The 19,092-nt window shown below is 39.0% G+C and overlaps 1 pseudogene; it reads right to left on the bottom strand.

The window, feature by feature from the left end:
• LOC114237080 (centromere protein V-like protein 3) overlaps positions 1 to 18,440 on the bottom strand; it is a 46,841-nt pseudogene extending 28,401 nt beyond the window's left edge.
• Positions 18,441 to 19,092: the final 652 nt, after the last annotated feature.

The following is a 19,092-nucleotide window of genomic DNA, read 5'->3' as shown; positions in this document are numbered from 1 at the left end:
AGATTTGTTTTGTGTCCTAACATATGCATCTATTATGGAGAATATTCCATGTACACTTGACAAAAATGTTTATTATGCTGTTGTTGGGTGGTGTAGCCTTCATATGTCTGTAGGTTCAATTAATTTACAGTGTTGCTCAAGTCTTCTATTTCCTTGTTGATTTTCTGTCTGGGTGTTCTATCCATTATTGAAAGTGGGGTACTAAAGTCTCCTACTACTTTTGCAGAGCTCTCTATTTCTCTCTTCAATTCTGTCTATGTTTACTTTGCCTATTTTGGGACTCTGATGTTTGGTGCATATATGTTTATAATTGTTACATCTGGCAAAATTGACCCTTTTATCTATGCATAATGTCCCTCTTTGCCTCTTGTAACAGTTTTAAATTTTTAACTTAGAGTCTATCTTGTCTGATATTAGTATAAACTCTCTGCTCTCTTTTGTTTACTCTTTGTATGTAATATCTTTTTTCATCCTTTAATTTTAAACCGATAGGTGTCATTATAGCTAAAGTGTCTTTGTGTGTATTGATCTAAGATATAAAAATGAGAACTCCTTTTGTCCCTCATTTCTTCCATTACTGTCTTCTTTTTTGTTTAGTTAGTTTTTAGTAGTGCCATATTTGATCCCTTTCTCATTTCTTTTTGTGTATTTCTATAGATATTTTCTTTGAGGTTCCCATGGGATTTCATATAACATCCCATCCTAAAATTATAACAGTCTTTTAAAAATTAATATCAACTCCTCTTCAATCACATACAAAAACACTACTCCTTTACAGCTCCACCTCCCCCATTTTATGTTATTGATGTGACAAATTACATCATTATTTAGTGTGTAACCATTAACATCAATTTATAATTATTTTATGCATTTCCCTTCTACATCCTATAGGATATAAAAACTGTACATAAAAAACAAATTATAATACTACTGTCTTTCATATTTGCTCATGTATTTACCTTTAATGAAGAACTTTATTCCTTCAAAAATGGCTTTGAGTTACTATGTAGTGTCCTTTCATTTCAATTTGATAGACCCCCTTTTACATTTCTTGTAGGGCAGGTCTACACATAATGAACTCCTTCAGCACTTGTGTATCTGGGAGTGTCATAATTCCTCCTTCATGTTTGAAGGATAGTTTTGCTGGATGTAGAATTTTTGTCAGTTTTTTTCGTTCAGCATTTTAAGTGTCATCCCACTGCCTTCTGTCCTCCATGGCTTCTGATGAGAAATCATAAATTTATCTTATTGAGAATATCCTTTATGTGAAGAGTCATATCTCTCTTGCTACACTCACAATTCTTTGTTCATATTTGTCTTTTGACAGTTTGCTTAAAATGTATTTCAGTGTGGATCTCTTTGAGTATATCCTACTGGGAGTTTTTTGAGCTTTTTAATACGCAGATTCATGTATTCCATTAAACTTCTTAAGTTTTTGGCTAGTATTTTTTTCAAATATTCTTTCTGTCCTTTTCTCTCTCTCTTCCTCCTTGGACTCCTATAATGTGTATGTTGCTCTGCTTGATAATACCCCACAGGTTCCTTAGGCTCTCTTCACTGTTCTTCATTATTTTTCACTCTTCTTTTAGACTGGACAATTTGAATTGTTCTATCTTCAAATTTGCTGATTCTTTATTCTGCCTGCTCAGATCTACTGCTGAATTGCTCTAGTGAATATTTTCATGAATCCACTGCTGTACTTTTCAGCTCCTGAATTTCTATTTGTTTCCTTTTTACAATTTCTATCTCTTCATAGATTTTCTCATTTTGTTCATATATTGTTTTCCTGATTTCCTTTAGTTCATTGTCTATGGTTTCCCTTAACTCTTTGATCATATTTAATACAGTTGATATGAAGTATTTGTCTTTTTAGTAATTCAAAAGTCTGGAATTTCTCAGGGATTGTTCTTTCAATTTAGGGTTTTTTTTTTCTTTTCCTGTAAATGGGCCATAGTTTTCTGGGGGTTTTTTGTTTGTTTGTTTGTTTTTTATACCTTGTGGGTTTTTGTTGAAAACTTAACATTTGAATAATATGATGTAGTAAGTGTTGAAGTCAGATTCTCCTCTTTCCCCAAGGTTTTCTATTTATGATTGTTGAAGGCTGAAATCATTCATTTATTTAGTGACTTTCCAAACATTTTTTTAAACATCTTTATTGGAGTATAATTGCTTTACAATGGTGTGTTAGTTTCTGCTTTATAACAAAGTGAATCAGCTATACGTATACATATATTCCCATATCTCCTCCCTCTTGCATCTCCCTCCCACCCTCCCTACCCCACCCCTCTAGGTGGTCACAAAGCACTGAGCTGACCTCCTTGTGCTATGCAGCTGCTTCCCACTAGCTATCTATTTTACATTTGGTAGTATATATAAGTCCATGCCACTCTCTCACTTCATCCCAGCTTACCCTTCCCCCTCCCTGTGTCCTCAAGTCCATTCTCTACGTCTGCGTCTTTATTAATATGCGTGGATTTACGTCTAAATTTAAACGTTTTCTCTTTCTTCCCTCGATCTATATTCCTCTGTTTCCTCATATTGCCTTCTTTTGTTTAAACATTTATTAGTATTCCATTTTAATTTACCTGTTATGTTTTTTACTTTATATCTTTGTATAAATATTTCAGTGATTGTTCTAGGGATTTCCGTATAGATACTTAACTTTTTACAATCTACTTATAATCCATATTTTTCATTTCAAGTGGAGTATAGAGTCTTTAACACCTTATGAATCCATTTATTTCTCCCTTTGTTATATTTGTCTTATATATTACATATGAATACACTGAAAATCCCTTTGAACAATGTTACAATTTTTTCTTTCAACCATCAAACATATTTTAAAGAATAGTAGATGAGAAGATTAGTTCATTTTATTTACCCAAATATTTATCATTTCTCTTGTTCTTTATTTTCAATATTCCAAGTTTCCTTTTGGTTTTATTTCTCTTCAGTCTAAACTTCCCTTAATATTTCTTTCAGAGAATGTCTATTGGCAGTGAATCCTCTTAGTTTTCCTTCTTCATGGAATGTCTATATTTATTGCTCATTCATTAAAGATATTTTTTCTGGATATAGAATTTTGGGTTGACAGTTCTTTAACACTTGAAAAGATTTTTGCTTCCTTTTAGCCACTGTGGTTTCTGATGAGAAATACACAGCTATTCAAATTATTGTTCTCCTATTGGTAAATGTATCATTTTTTGTTCTGTCTGCTTCAATGTTTTTTATTTGTGTTGTTTTTCAGCAGTTTGATTATGTTGAATGTGGGCATGTATTCCTATGAGGTATTTTGTTTGAGGTTTCCTGATCTTAAATTGGTTGGTTTGTGATTGTTACCAATTTGGAGAAGCTTTTAGCAATTGATATATCTAATAATGTTTTAACAGTAGGGTCTTTTTCTGTATTTCTGAGACTCAGTTGACACAAATGTTAGGCCTTTGATATTATATCTGAGTCTTTGTTCATTTTTAAATATTTTAAAAATATTTTTTATATTTTATATTTTTTATATTTCAAATACCTATGAGGTATTTTGTTTGAGGTTTCCTGATCTTAAATTGGTTGGTTTGTGATTGTTACCAATTTGGAGAAGCTTTTAGCAATTGATATATCTAATAATGTTTTAACAGTAGGCTCTTTTTCTGTATTTCTGAGACTCACTTGACACAAATGTTAGGCCTTTGATATTATATCTGAGTCTTTGTTCATTTTTAAATATTTTAAAAATATTTTTTATATTTTATATTTTTTATATTTCAAATACCTATGAGGTATTTTGTTTGAGGTTTCCTGATCTTAAATTGGTTGGTTTGTGATTGTTACCAATTTGGAGAAGCTTTTAGCAATTGATATATCTAATAATGTTTTAACAGTAGGCTCTTTTTCTGTATTTCTGAGACTCACTTGACACAAATGTTAGGCCTTTGATATTATATCTGAGTCTTTGTTCATTTTTAAATATTTTTTATATTTGTTTACTTTATTTATTTTCTTTATCTTTTTGGCTGTGTCGGGTCTTAGTTGTGGCATGCGGGATCTTTCATTGCAGTGCACGGGCTGTTCGTTGTGGCGCTTGGGCTTCTCTCTAGTTGTGGCATGCAGGCTTTCCCTCTAGTTGTGGCGTGTGGGTTTTCTCTCTCTAGTTGTGCCTCGTGGGCTCCAGGGTGTGTGGGCTCTGTAGTTGTGCCTCATGGGCTCCAGAGCATGTGGGCTCTGTAGTTTGTGGCACGCGGGCTCTCTTGCTGAGGCGCGCAAGCTCAGTAGTTGTGGCATGTGGGCTTAGTTGCCCCATGGCATGTGGGATCTTAGTTCCCCCCCGCCAGGGATCGAACCCTTTTCCCCTGCATTGGAAGGCATATTCTTTACCACTGTACCTACCACCAGGGAAGTCCCTCTGTTCATTTTCAAATGACATTTCTTCCTGAAAATTAATTGACCACCTATTAAACAACACTTGAGTGAGAGAATAAATAGAAATGATAATTATGGAATTTTTTTAAAAGATAGTGAAATTAGTATATATCAGGATCTTTGTTATACATGAAAAGCATGGTTAGAGGAAAATTCAAAGTCTTACACTTTTTATCAATTAAATAACATTTAAAATAATTTAAAATTATAAATAACAACTAAAAATAATAAAAATGAATTAAATTTATAGTTCAAACAGTTAAAGAAACAAGATAAGTCAAAAGGAAGTATGAAGAAGGACATACTATGGGCTTCCCTGGTGGCGCAGTGGTTGAGAGTCTGCCTGCCAATGCGGGGGACACGGGTTAGAGCCCTGGCCTGGGAAGATCCCACGTGCCATGGAGCAACTAGGCCCGTGAGCCACAATTACTGAGCCTGCGCATCTGGAGCCTGGGCTCCGCAACAAGAGAGGCCGCTATAATGAGAGGCCCGCGCACCGCGATGAAGAGTGGCCCCCACTTGCCGCAACTAGAGAAAGCCCTCGCACAGAAATGAAGACCCAACACAGCCATAAAATAAATAAACAAATAAAAAAAATTTTTAAAAAAGGACATACTAAATGTAAAATTAGCAAGTAGAAACTCATTCTTAATACAGTAGAAATTGATAGTTTTTTAATGGAAGAAACACTAGAGGCACTTCCACTAATATCAGGAACTAGTTAAAGTTGTCTACTATCTCCACTGTTATTCAACATTTTACCAGAAGTATTAGCCAATGCAATGACAAGAGAAGTTCATTTATGGCATAGGAATTGGAAAAGGGGATATACTGTTATCTCTATTTGCATATTACATGAAAGTGTACCTGGAAAACTTAGAGAATCAATCGTAAAAATAACTCAAATAATAAAATATTTTATTAGAGGAGCAGGCTATAAAATTGACATAAATAAATCAATAATCTTCATTTACACAAATAAATAATAACCAATTAGAGGACACGATGGTAGAAAAAAACCCATTAACCATAACAACAAAGAGGATAAAATACTTAGGAATACATTTAACCAAAAAATGTGAAAAACTTATATGAGATAAACTTTCAAATCCTCATAAAAGGCAAAAACAGAGACTCTAACAAATGGCAAGATATCCCTTGTTTATGACAGGAAGACTCAACATCATAAAGATGTCAGTTCTTCCTAAATTAATTTTAATTTGATGCAATCTCAATAAAAATACCAACATAGATCTCTATGGAACTAGACAAGTTGATAACTAAACTTCATATGGAAAAATAATCATTCAAGAATCTCCAGGAAAACACTAAAGAAGAAAAGCTACAAGGGGAGGGGGGACTATCCCTACCATACATTAAAACACACTGTAGAGCCTCTGTAATTAAAACAGTGTGGAACTGGCTTATGAATAGACATACCAGTGGAATAGAATAGAAAATCCAGATAAAGAAGATGTGGTACATATATACAATGCAATATTACTTAGCTATAAAAAAGAATGAAATAATATCATTTGCAGCAACATGGATGGACCTATAGATTGTCATACTGAGTGAAGTAAGTCAGACAAAGACAAATATCATTTGATATTGCTTATATGTGGAATCTTAAAAAGTGGTACAAATGAACTCATTTACAAAACAGAAATAGAGTCACAGATGTAGAAAACAAACTTATGGTTACTGGGGGGAAGGGGGGGCAGGATAAATTGGGAGATTGGGATTGACATATACACACTACTATATATAAAATAGATAACTAATAAGGATCTACTGTACAGGACAGGGAACTCTACTCAATACTCTATAATGACCTATATGGGAAGAAAATAATGGATATATGTATATGTATAACTGATTCACTTTACTGTACAGCAGAAACTAACATAATATTGTAAATAAGTACACTCCAATAGAAATTTTTAAAAATAATAAAAAGTTATGTTTACACTGTAGGAAAAAAACAAAAAGAATCGAAAATCCAGAGATAGACCCAAATAAAAATGGAATAGAATTTTGCTATATGATAAAGGTGGGATCTCAATACATTGGGACAAAAATGGACTTGTAAAATAAATGGTACTTGGACAACTGGATAGCAGTTTGGGAAAAAATAAGATAAAATTAGATACACACTTCATACCATATAGAGAGTAAACTTCAAATAGATCAGGAATCTAAATGTTAAAAATACCATAAAAGTGCTAGAAGCAAATATGGATGAATTCCTCTTTAGCCTGGGTATAGGAAAAAGTTTTTAAACTATGACTCAAAATCCAGATGTAATGAAAGAAAAGGTTGAGAAATTTGACTGCATAAAAATTTTAAAAGATAGCTTCTGCATTGCCAAAAAATCCCCCACATCATAAATAAAATCAAAATTCAACTAGCAAATAGGGAGAATATATTTGCAACATAAATAACAGACAAAAGGCCAAAATCCCTAATATTTAAAGAACTCTTAAAAATTTAGGGGCAGAAGATGAGAGTTTTTGTTTCAGAAGTCACATTTATGTTTCTGCAGTTTTTTTTTTCTCTTAACAGTAAGGTTTAGGGTTTTATTACTCTCAAATACAAATAGAACTACTTCATTCTGTTTAATTCCTTCATAGTAGAACATTCCACAGTGTGGCGCAATTAATGAACCATATAGCTTTTGAGGGTATTAATTGATTCAGCACATGTCTATTAAGCACCTACTGTGTCTCAGTCAGCACTGGATACCCTAAAGATAATAAGGAAAGAAACAGCCCGTGCTCTCATAGAGCTGATAGTTTAATAGTGGAGACAGACAGGAGAGAAGTGCATAATCTAGTATAAGAATCCTCTCCTGACCGTCACATCCCACCCTAGCTGCTCTTCTATATCTCCTTCAAGATTGAGATAGCAGGTTACCCTACCTGCCTCCACCCACATTTCTGGTAGTCATTCCATACCCCCTGCCCAATCAGATGGTTTCTGACCTACTGTGTTTGGTCATCACCAGTCACGTCCAATGTGAACATCCCAATGAGTGTTGATTAGTCCTCATCTCATCTTAGTTAAAGCCTGCAATCATTGACACCTGGTGACATTTTCCACTTCCTTATTTTTTAATTCTGTCTCAGGCCACTATTCTTCAGTATTCCTTGATGAAGACTGAGCAGCAAAATTGTTCTCACCAACTCCAACCCCATATATCCAATTGACTGCTAGACTCAAGTTCAGTGAGAATATAAATGAACTCATCTTCTTTCATGTACCAAGTTTCTCTTAGTTCTCAGTCCCCTATTTGTGCTAATGAGTTTCCAAAGATGGCTTCTGATGAATGTTGACTCAGTATTCACAACTTTGTATAGTCATTTTCCACACTGAATATGGGCTAGCTCTGTGACTAAAGAATAAAGAAGTGATGATATGCCATTTCCAGGCCTAAGCTTTAAGAGAGCCTGACAGCTTCCCATTTCACACCACAGGGAGTCCTGATATACCCTGTAAGAAGATCAGCTATCTTCTTGTAAGGAACAATTAAAAAGCTAGTGTAGTGAGGGAGAGGCTCTGAGACTACTTGAAGAGAGAGAGAGAGGCCTAGCAGTCTCAGTTGAGTCTGGCTTTCCAACTGTCCCCTTCCAAGGATCCAGATATATCTACATAAACTGTCATAGATTTTCCAGACTGGTCAAGCCCTTGGATGACTGCTGACCCAGCCAATATCAAGTGGAGCAGAAGAAACAACCAGCATATAATCTAAGAGGTAATAAAACAGTGGTTATTTGAAGCCACTGTCTATGCACCATCTTACCCAATACCAACCACCATATAACCCAAACAACGATACAACAAAATCCTTCTCTCCATAAAGACTACCATCTGCTCAGCCCTGCCTATACCAGGGTCTTCTCATCACATTAGGTGGGATACTCTACACATTCCTGCTCCTACCATGGAGGTTCTCTTCCTTGTAGGTAGGCTTCTAGCCATTCTTACCCACACCTCACTCTTCAACACCACTACATTGCAGTGTCATGGTTCAGTTCCATCATTAATCTCTGTCACATGTGTGTTCCTTTTTTATTTAAGTTCTATTATATCACTCCTCTGTCATACATAGGGATTCCACAGATACCTATATAATAAAATTTTCCATATGTGTGGTGCTAGAACCTATACTTGGATTTAGAATATACATTACAATTATTGCATTATGGTTTTTCCCATGGTTTTCATATGCTCTGTGTGTCTGTGTGTATACCCTCATTTCCTCCATTCAAGTGACTCTGAATGGGCCAGTGGGCACTGGGCCAATTGTCCAAGTTGTAGTACACAAACTGATGCAGCTACTTCACTATTTACAGTATTTCAGAGACCCGTCCCAGACTCTACTTTTAACTCTTAGACCCTGTATTCTATGCCCAGTTGTTCCTCAGTTAGTTTCCTATTGCTGCTGTAATGAATTTCCACAAACTTAGTGGCTTAACAATCCTACAAATTTATTCTGTTACATTTTTGGGAGGTCAGGAGTCAGAATTGGTCTTACTGGGCTAAAAATCAAAGGATCAGCAGGGATGTGTTCCTTTTGGAGGCTCTGAGAGAGAATTCGTTCTTCTGCCTTTTCCAGCTTCTAGAGCTGCCTGTGTTCCTTAGCTCATGGCCCCTTCCTCCATCTTCAAAGCCAGCATAGTAGCATCTTCAAGTCCCTCTCTTCCATGACCCCTGCTTCCGTGATCTCCTTTTCTGACCCTGGATTTGACCCTCCTGCCTCCCTCTTGTGATGACATTGGGCCTGTCTAGATAATCCAGGATAATCTCCCCATCCTAAGATCCTTAACCACACCTGCAAAGTCCATGTTGTCATGTAAGAAAATATATTCACAGGTTCTGGGAATCAGAATGTGGATCTCTTTGGGAGTCCATTCAGCCTATCATGGCCCTCAATCCCAATTCTCTCACCTCAATGGCCTCACCTTTCAAATGGGTCATTGACAGAACTGTTTGACACCAACACAGCATTGCTGTTGAACAAAGGACTTCAGATTCTCCCAATATTCATGCTCTGCAACTGGTGTTACAATTTCCAAAATCTTTCTAATCCTTCCCAGACTCAACTGTACCTTCCGACACCCTAGCCCAGTTACAGTTCCACATGTCTAGAAAGGGAATTTGGACAGGTTGAGTGGTGGGTAAAATAACTAGGGTGGAGGTCCCTACCCAAAGAAGAAACATTTGAGAAACATAGGGATGAGTGCACAGATGAGAGTCACCTCAAACTGCTTGAGGGAATCAGGGAATCTTCCATGGAGACAAAAATTAGGATCTGCAAGGTGAATGGGATATTGACAAGCAAAGAAGCGGCAGAGAGCAAGAAGGAGTTCTGAGATGAAAGAATAGCATGTACAAAGATGAAGAAATAAAAGAGAGTGTATCTGATTTAAGAATCCTACAAAGTACTTCAATAGAGCTGAAGGGAGAAAAAGAAAGGTTGGGGTGAGATGGGAAATAAGGGAGAGTGGAGACAATAGGAATGACAAACATTTAATGCATGTTGGGCAATATGCTAGTTGATTTATGTGCATTTCCTTCACTGAATCTTCACTATTAGCCTGAGTGAGCATTTTTATAGATATTACAGAATTGGATGGCATTAGGTGGCAGACTTGAAATTCCAGTGCAGCTCTGCCTAGAATCAAAGATCATGGTCTTTTCACAAAGTCACTGCTGCCTCAAATGTGGCATGCAAGCCATGGATGGTGCCCAACAGGTCATTACTGGTACATGGACAAAGTTGTTGTGTTTGTTGTTTAATTATAATATATTTGTTTATGATTTTAAAAATAAGATTTAATCAACACGCAGGCCTTTATGGGAAATGAACAAGAGCATTTCCAGGGCGTAAACTAAGGGGCAAACTTCCTTAAATCCCCTCTAAATATGACACTTCCTTTTCAGATGTTCCTCATGGGGCAACAGTTGCCCAATCAAAATCCTACATGCTCTGGTACTTCACGTCTACACACAACATTTGTAAGTCTCTCTTCTGTCCCCACCACTTACTAAATGTGTATTCTTTTTTTTTTTAATTTTTATTTTATTTATTTATGGCTGTGTTGGGTCTTCGTTTCTGTGCGAGGGCTTTCTCTAGTTGTGGCAAGCGGGGGCCACCCTTCATCACGGTGCGCGGGCCTCTCACTATCGCGGCCTCTCTTCTTGCGGAGCACAGGCTCCAGACGCGCAGGCTCAGTAATTGTGGCTCACGGGCCCAGTTGCTCTGCGGCATGTGGGATCTTCCCAGACCAGGGCTCGAATCCGCATCCCCTGCACCGGCAGGCAGACTCCCAACCACTGCGCCACCAGGGAAGCCCTAAACGTGTGTTCTTCATTTTACTAACTGCTCTCTGCCTCAGTTTCCTCATCTATATAATGAAGGTGATAATAGGAGCTAACATGTTAGATTATAATTAGGACTAAATGACTTAAAGTTCTTAGATAAGTGCTTGACATATGGTAAACACCATACAAATATACTTTTAAAAACTTCAATAGACAAATCAATCTCTTCCAAAAAGATCTTCCCTTGTATACCACCCCATGTTGGGTCCAAAGCTTCATTGCCTGCTGGCCACCTGCTCTAACTCCAGTCGCCTCTCCAACTTCCTGCCTCTAGCCATCATCCCTCATATTGTTTCATAAAGGTGACAGTATGGTTTCTCAGCTCTTATTTATATTTTCTCTCTAAGTTATCAGCTTTGCACCACAAATTCTCCTCATAAACCACAATTCTTAGTGAATATCAGAAAAATATAAATACCAATTATCTCTTCATCTCAAAAATACTTAAAAGCAAAGTAGTTTGTTACAAAGGGTTAGTTTCAGGGAGGATACTCTACCCTGTAGAAGATGACATGGAGTAACAAGATTCCAAAGGAGATAACTAAGCAAGCAATCAGGTTGGCTTGCCAAAAGTTGGTAAGTGCTGAGGGTAGATAATGAGACAATGAATCAGAGCAAGACAGTTTATTACAGCACAGCAATAGCAGGAACATCAGTATGGTAGCACTGGTTTCCCTGTCCCCAAGTCCCACAGGGCCCAGAAGGTGGCTTCACACACAGTGGATTGCACCACGGCTGAGGAACCAAAGAGCAAGGGCTCTGCACCTTTTGTAGCAAGCAGCAAGCAGGTAAGTTCTATTTCCCAAGGAGTAAGCAGTCACATAGTAGTTAAGGTAAGGTCACCTTGACCTATTTAATTGCCTATATGACCAGCTACAGAAACTGCTCAGTGTTAAGGGACAATTAGGCACTGCAGTTTGGATGTGCAGACACTCAGGGCCCATGGTGGACTGCTTTTCCCAACAGGTAGAAAATCCATGTACACTATTGTAATATATCACAGAGGGTGAAAAAAGAAGTCAATGTTGGGTGTGCACAGCATTTAGCCACTAGATCTGGAGGGAAGGCTCAGGAATGAGGAGCATCTGAAACTGTTAGAAGATAGGATGAAAATTGTGAAGAGCTGTAACAGAGAGGAAGGGCAAAGGAAAGAGTGGGAATTGCCAGATCATTAGTAAATTGGGGGTTTCCTAAATTACAGGCCACTGGAACTTTAGAATAAAATAGTCATAGGATTGAATTCTGGCTCTGTCACAGGTATATTAGGGAATAATAATACATGCATTGAGAAAACAATGAGAAGAGCAATTTAAATAGCTTATATGAGACACAATTAAATTTAAAATCCCCTGCATTTCTTATAATTTAAGTTTCCAAAATCTTCCTATGTTTTGTTTTCATTGTAATTATATCTTTATGTCAATTAATCTTACATAAAAATATTAGGCATATAATTAAATGAGCTGTGTAACTGACAAAAACCCTAGGGGTAGTATAAGAATGAGGTATAAAAAAATGTTGTTCAAGTCATGGTGTATATGGGCAATTTTGCTAGTGTGTGTATAGGTTGATGTAGAAAAATATGTGAGAATTCCACATTCCCTGGTACACAAAGATCTCACATATAGTTACATTTGGCAGATAGGATCTACTGTACTGACTCTTAATTGGAAAGAGGGCTATTTCTCTATCGAGTGTTATTACCATAAATTAATTTTTCAATTAAGCATTTATTGATGTCTACTAGACTTCAAGAAGTATACTTTGCTGGATATGCAAAGACCAATCACTCAAGGCCCTACCTTTCAAAGATCAAACATCTTAGTGAAAGAAGCAATCATGTAAGTATATAGGTCTTAAAGGATAAGTTACTGAAGGTCACAGAACTAGTAGTGGTAGTAATAAATTGTCTGCTCTAGTTCTGCCAGTCTATGGTCCCATGAAATTGTTCTCTTATGATCTCCATTTTTACTTATCTCACTTCCCCTGGCTCTGCTTGCCCATAAATTATTAAAATATGCACACTAAGTTAATAGACTTGGATCAGGAGGCAGCTTCCAAGAAGAGATTGCTGGACACCTCTCTGTATTTTCTTGGTGGTTCCCCAGAGGAGAATTCTGGAAATAAAGCTCTGCCCATCTGTGAGTGGTACAGGGATCTAAGGAAGGCCTTTCACCCTCCTTTTCTTAAGTAATAGCTGTTCCAGGGGAACTGCTTTCTCATAGTCATTTAAGGAGTAATGATAAAAGGGACAGCTCCAGCTCCCAACCTTCTTAAATTATCCTCAGAGACGGCCCTTAGGGGGGTTTCTTTCATTGTCCAAATTGCCTAATCCTTTCTGATGTATAAAAATGTCAGGTAGTTGGACGCCAGGCTGGTTGGTTTCAGCATAGATCTCTGAACTTTGACCTAGGCTTTTGAAGGATGCTACAACCTTGGGAGTTCCTGGATTTTCCAAGTGTCCTCCTGTGTTGGCAGGAATATGACTTTGTTGTCGGGAATGACATCTACATCTCAGCAACTGTAACATAAGCAGGGTTTCCGTGGTGAATGGAGAAAGGCCCACTTTTGGAATTCAGCAGGCCTGGATGTGAATCCGAGTTCCACCACTTAACTACCTAATTTACCTAACTCATAGCCTATTTCTTCAACTGTAGAAGGGGAATAATAATATATTTCTCACAGGTCTTTGAAAAATAACAAGTGTAAAAAGTTGAGTATGCAGTTGATATTCAATATAGGTTATCACAGAAATATGTTTATGTTGTTCTTTCATATTGTTGAGCTCCTCAAGGTATGGCCCCTGTGTGAGTCATCTCTGTGTCCTTTAAACTCCTAGCACAACTCTTGATTTTTTTACAGTTCTGTATACAGGCACACCCCCGTTTTATTGCACTTTGCAGATACTGCGTTTTCTACAAATTGAAGATTTGTAGCAACCCTGCGTCGAGCCAAGTCTCTCAGTACCATTTTCCATCATTTGTTGGTTTCATGTCTCGGTGTCACATTTTGGTAATTCTTGCAATATTTCAAACTTTTTCATTATTATTATATTTGTTATGGTGATTGATAATCAGTGATCTTTGATGTTATTTCTACAACTTGCTGAAGGCTCAGACGATGGTTAGTGTATTTTAAGCAATAAAGTATTTTTAACTAAGGTATGTACATTACTTTTTTAGACATAATGTTATTGCACACAATAGACTATAGCATAATGTAAACATAACTTTTATGTACACTGGGAAACCAAAAAATTCGTGTGACTCACTTTGTTGTGATGTTTGCTTTATTGTGGTTGTCTGGAATTGAACCCCCAATATCTCCGAGGTATGCCTGTAAACTACTTATATGCCAGCGTTGTTGATACTGATCTCTGTTATAATAAAGTAAAATGTTGCTTCCTGTAACTCTCTTGCCATGATGATTTTCATTTGTGCTGTTGAGCTACATGGGACTAGGACTTGACTACAGCATTTCTCTTCCTCAAATCCAGACAGGGCAATATGCAAAGGCTGAAAGATTTGGTCTCTCACCTCATATGCTCTTTTTTAAGAGCAGAGAAGTGTATCCAAGAATCACCTCAGCAGACTTCCCCTCAGGGAGCATTGCCCAGCACTGGGCCACACGCACAATCTAAATCAAATGTAAGGAAGGTCTTGTAAAAGAGGTGTGTGTGTATGCACGTGTCTGGGGCAGGAAGGATGCAGTTGTGCATGTGTATGTATGTGTCCACGCCCAATGAATGGCTCATACCTGGGTCCATCAAGATGGTGCAGAGTGAAAATAGTCCGATAGTTTACAGATTTCAAGGAATAGGGGACAGCCAACATGAAATTTGCATATAATTTTACCTGTTTAATGGCATCAGGATAAGATAGCCCATTGTATATCTAGTAATTGTTAAAGCCTTGCAAATGGGATCTGACATATGCATAATCCCCTGGGTAAGACTTTTTCTACCCTGGACAGTGCTGGAGTGGGCACTATGATTGTTTCCATGGCTGACTAAATATTTACCTCCTGATTGATCATTTTTTTCTGTAACTGTTATAACATTTGAATGGTTTTATGCTTAAGTTTTTAAAGACTCTTTGCAAATATCTTCCCTGATTTTATAGTTCAAACTTAGAGAACAAATATATTTACCTGGAGTCTCAATGTTGCCACCACCCCCCATGAACACCCATTGGAAAGCTTTTACATTCTGGGTTTTTCTCTCAGGCTTCTATATCGGTACATGTTCATGTAAGGAGCTCTTTCCCATGGGGTAATTCTGGCTTCAGATAACAAGTGTAAGGTCTGAATGAACTAGTGGTCACTTGTCACATAAATCCCAAGAGGCATGGAGATGCTACTGCAAAATTGAGTTCTCTGAAATATGACAGATTTGAGACATGTTCTCCAGTGGCACAGTGATAGCTAATGTTTATTGAACGCTTATGAGATACTTTTCTGAATGCTTTAATCATATTAATTAATTTAATGATCAAAGCAAGGTCCCTATTAGTTTAGGTATAGGCATTATCCAATTTTATCAATAAAGATATTGATAGAGAGGTTCAGTGACATACTGACAGTCATTCAGCACACAATAGTAGAAGCAAGATTTTTACCCAGTCAGTCTCCCTCCAAAGTCCAACCTTGTAACCACCATGGCACAGGGCTTCCACTCCAATGGCTAGTTCAGGAGAGATGCTCAGATTTGTTTATTATTTGGGGGAGGTCAGTGAGACACAGTGCAAAGGGCATGGATAATGTGAGTAATAATGTGCCTTCTGATTTTCTCTGAGGATGAATGAGAGAAAATATCATGCTTAGCACCTGGAATGTATGTAGAAGCCCAATGAATGATAAATGGGATATACAGAAAAAAGGCAAAAGAAGAAAACAATCTTTTTTGTGTGTTCAGAGTGGTAATAACCTAACTGTGGGAAAATAGACTGTCAGATTATTTTGTAACTCTTTTCCCAGACCATCCCCTAGGGTCTGAATGAGGTTTCTTCTGAAAAAGAAAAATGGTCTGCTGTTACACACTCTAAATGAAGGTGAGTCCTGGGGCTTAAAATCAGGGTACTTTAGAATTCCCCCTTCTTAGACTGAGATGAGGGAAAAGTTTTCCAACACTCCCCTTTGGGCTGGGAGTAAGTTTGGCCATGATTGCGAGGTAGAAAGGCTAGTAGAAAATACTGGTGTTGGAGGTGATGAACTGCTCCTGGCCATTTGGAGGCAGTCTGGGAGCAAGGTAGGACCCTGGCATAGTGAGAAATCCCAGAATGGATCAGAGGTCTATAAATGGTTGTAAGTCCTAGTATTTGTGTTACATTTTTCTCCCACAGTCCAAGAAGTCTCAATAAAATCTCATTAAATATTACAGCCTGGATTCTGCTGTGAGATGGGAAATCTGTTAAAGCCCCAAATCCATGCCTGGGTAGAGGTCAGAGAGCAGGATCCCCTCCACTGAAGCCTGAGTGCTGATGGCTAGAGGCAGTCACCAGCCTGGAATCAAAATGCCCTATGGAAGAACATCATGAGGGTCAAAAGTGTCAGAGCTAGAGTGGTGTGGCAGTAAAGGCAAGAAGTCCAGAGTAGACGGGACTCCAGGGGACTTTTTCACATCACGGGGAAAGAAGCAGCAGAACCACCTCTAGCAAATCTGATTCATGAAACCAAATTATAAAAAGGACTCCTCATCTCTTTGATCAGGAAGATGGCCTTGGTTTTCTTGCTTTTGTCATTTTAACAAGGAGAGGATTACCATCAGTACAGATAAACACTGTACAAAGGCTGAAAACTGTTTTACCTTTTAGTTTTGTTTTGATTTTGCTCTGTTAATCCCAAACCTAGATAGATCATGAAAAAAGAGATGAGGTATTGAAATAAAGAGCAAGTCTAGGTCTTCAGGGTAGCAAGGTTTGATGATACCCAAGATTTCAGTGAAGGTCACAGGCTCTGGAGAGAAACATTTCTATGCTGAAAAGTATGGTTCCACCATTAACCAGCTGAGTGACCTGGTGATTGTCACCTGTGGAAAGGAGCTGATGATGGCACCTATGTGAAATTTTTAAACTGGTATAGATTTGGTGAAACAATCACTCTCATAAACTTCTGGTAGTACTGTGAGATCATTCAATGTTTATGGAAGTCAGGCTGCGTCTAAAGATTAAATACGCAGAACCATTGAATCAACAACGTCCCTTCAACAGTTTATTCTGAAGGAAATAAATGGACATGTGTACAAACATGAGAGTAAAAGAGCATTCACTTCTGCACTGTCATTCACATAAAAAAATGCCTTAAATGTACATTGTCTCAGTTTAGACTTCATTAACTTCCTCTGGGATACATTTTTGGGCTACACTTAAACAAGCTTATTTTCTTCCCTTCCTAGGAAGGTATGAGGCCCTTCCTGGGGTCAGTTCTGAGTTGGTCTCCTAGGGCCTGGAGGCGGCTTCTGGATGGTCTGCAGAACGTGTTGTGCCTGGGGAGTGAGAGTGTTGTGGGGTGGGAACCTTGGGCTCTGGGGTGTGCAGTTCTCCTCAAACCCTAGCACTCACAACCTCCAGTCAGCACCTCCCTACATTTCCACTGCCTCCGTGGCTCCACTCCTGTAGCTATGCATCAGCTATGCCCTCTGCAGGAATGCCCTTTTTAGACAAAGTGCTCAGAAAGGCTTTCATGGGATGTGCTCCTGTGTAGCAGCCCCATGCTTGCCGGCTTGCCCCTTCACGGGGATCCATGCACTTGGGGACATGAAACCCTACCTTCTCTGTTTCCATGTTTCTGACTTTGCCTCCCTCCTCCTTCCCTGGACTCCATACCTCTTCTTTACTGACCCCTTCTTCTGCAGCGATGTGAGTTTCTGAGAGGAACTGTATATCCAGCTTCTCCATCTCTGCCATCATCCTGGACACAGGGGGAGACGGAAGAGGAGGAAGAAGGAGATGAAGGTTAGACAAGGAAGAGAAGAAAAGAAGAGGAAAAGACGAGAGGATGGGGTGAGGAGAAGAGAGAGGAGGAGGAAAGGAGAAAGGGGGAAGGAAGGAGAGGAGGAGAGAGAAAGAGGAAGGAGGGGAAATAGGAGGAGGTGGAAGACGGGGAGGGCAGAGTTGATGGACAAGGTAGGGAGAGGAGGGAAGGAGGGTGGAAGGAAAGGAATATAGAGAAAGACTGGGGGAAGGTAGAGCATTGGGAGATAGAGGAGAAGGAGTGGAGGAGCAAGTGAGGGAAGAGGGGGAAGACTAGAGGGAGGATTTTGTGTAGAGGGGGAGGGGGAGAAGGATAGGGAAGGAGAAAGAAGAGTTCAGAGGAGGATGAAGAGAAGGATAAGAGAGGCAGAAAGGAAGAGTTTAAAAAAAGAGAGAAAGAGAAGAGGGTTGTATGGAGGTATGGGGGGATTTGTATGTCTGAGGATCTCAATTCGTGCTCCCCAGGGACAGCTTTCCCAGGTGGGGTATGAGTCCAGCCCTTCCCTGCTTCACCCACAGGCAGCCCCTTATGAGGGTGCTCCCTGCCCACCTCTGGCGCTGGCGCTGCAGTTGCTGGTGTTGCTTGGAAGCTGCCTCCAGGAACTCCTTTGTCTTCCTGTTCTCTTCCTCAAGCAGCTGCCTGGAGGGCCGGCCACAAGGGTTGGGGGTCATCAGTCCATCCCCCAACTCCTCCCTTCAGCCTCCTTCCATTCTGCTATGGAAGAAGAGCCTTTTCGCCGAGTACAGTGGCCCTTCCCATAGAACAGATGGCTCAGCTGATGCTGCTAATCCTCCTTCACCTGTATGAGTTTCTCTGTGGAAGGAAGCAAGGCAGGGCGGGGACCTCTTACCTCTGAACCTCACTTTCCATTCCCTTGCATTGCATCAGGAAGATCTTCAGTGTCTCTGTGGGGAGAGGAACCGAGGAGGCCCTGTGAGAGTTCACAGGAGGAATCGAAGTTGGGCAATTAGGTGGAAGATTCCAAACTAATTTAAAGGAATTCCGCTTCTGTGCCTCCATGTCCCACCTCCAGAGTCCCTATTGTATAGATTGGGCCCCTAGAAGACAAACCTGCATTTAATTAATCCATCCTGTTGGCCTTGGCACATAGTAAGGGCCCTGGCACAATTGCCACATATTTGCATGAACTGAACAGAATCCTTAGGTGTCATAGCAGTCTGTACCTGTGTGTGTACCTGTAGGTGTTGCTCTCTTCCACCAGCTGGCAGAGCGGGAACTCCATAAATGTCTATCAGAAATGGGCAGTTTGTTCTGCGATCATTTAACCTGGCCACTGAGGCATCAGGTTTTACACACCACACA

This window comes from Balaenoptera acutorostrata, chromosome X (assembly GCF_949987535.1).
Source record: "Balaenoptera acutorostrata chromosome X, mBalAcu1.1, whole genome shotgun sequence".
NCBI classification, from domain to species: Eukaryota; Metazoa; Chordata; class Mammalia; order Artiodactyla; family Balaenopteridae; genus Balaenoptera; species Balaenoptera acutorostrata.
This window is presented reverse-complemented; position numbering and strand designations above follow the sequence as displayed.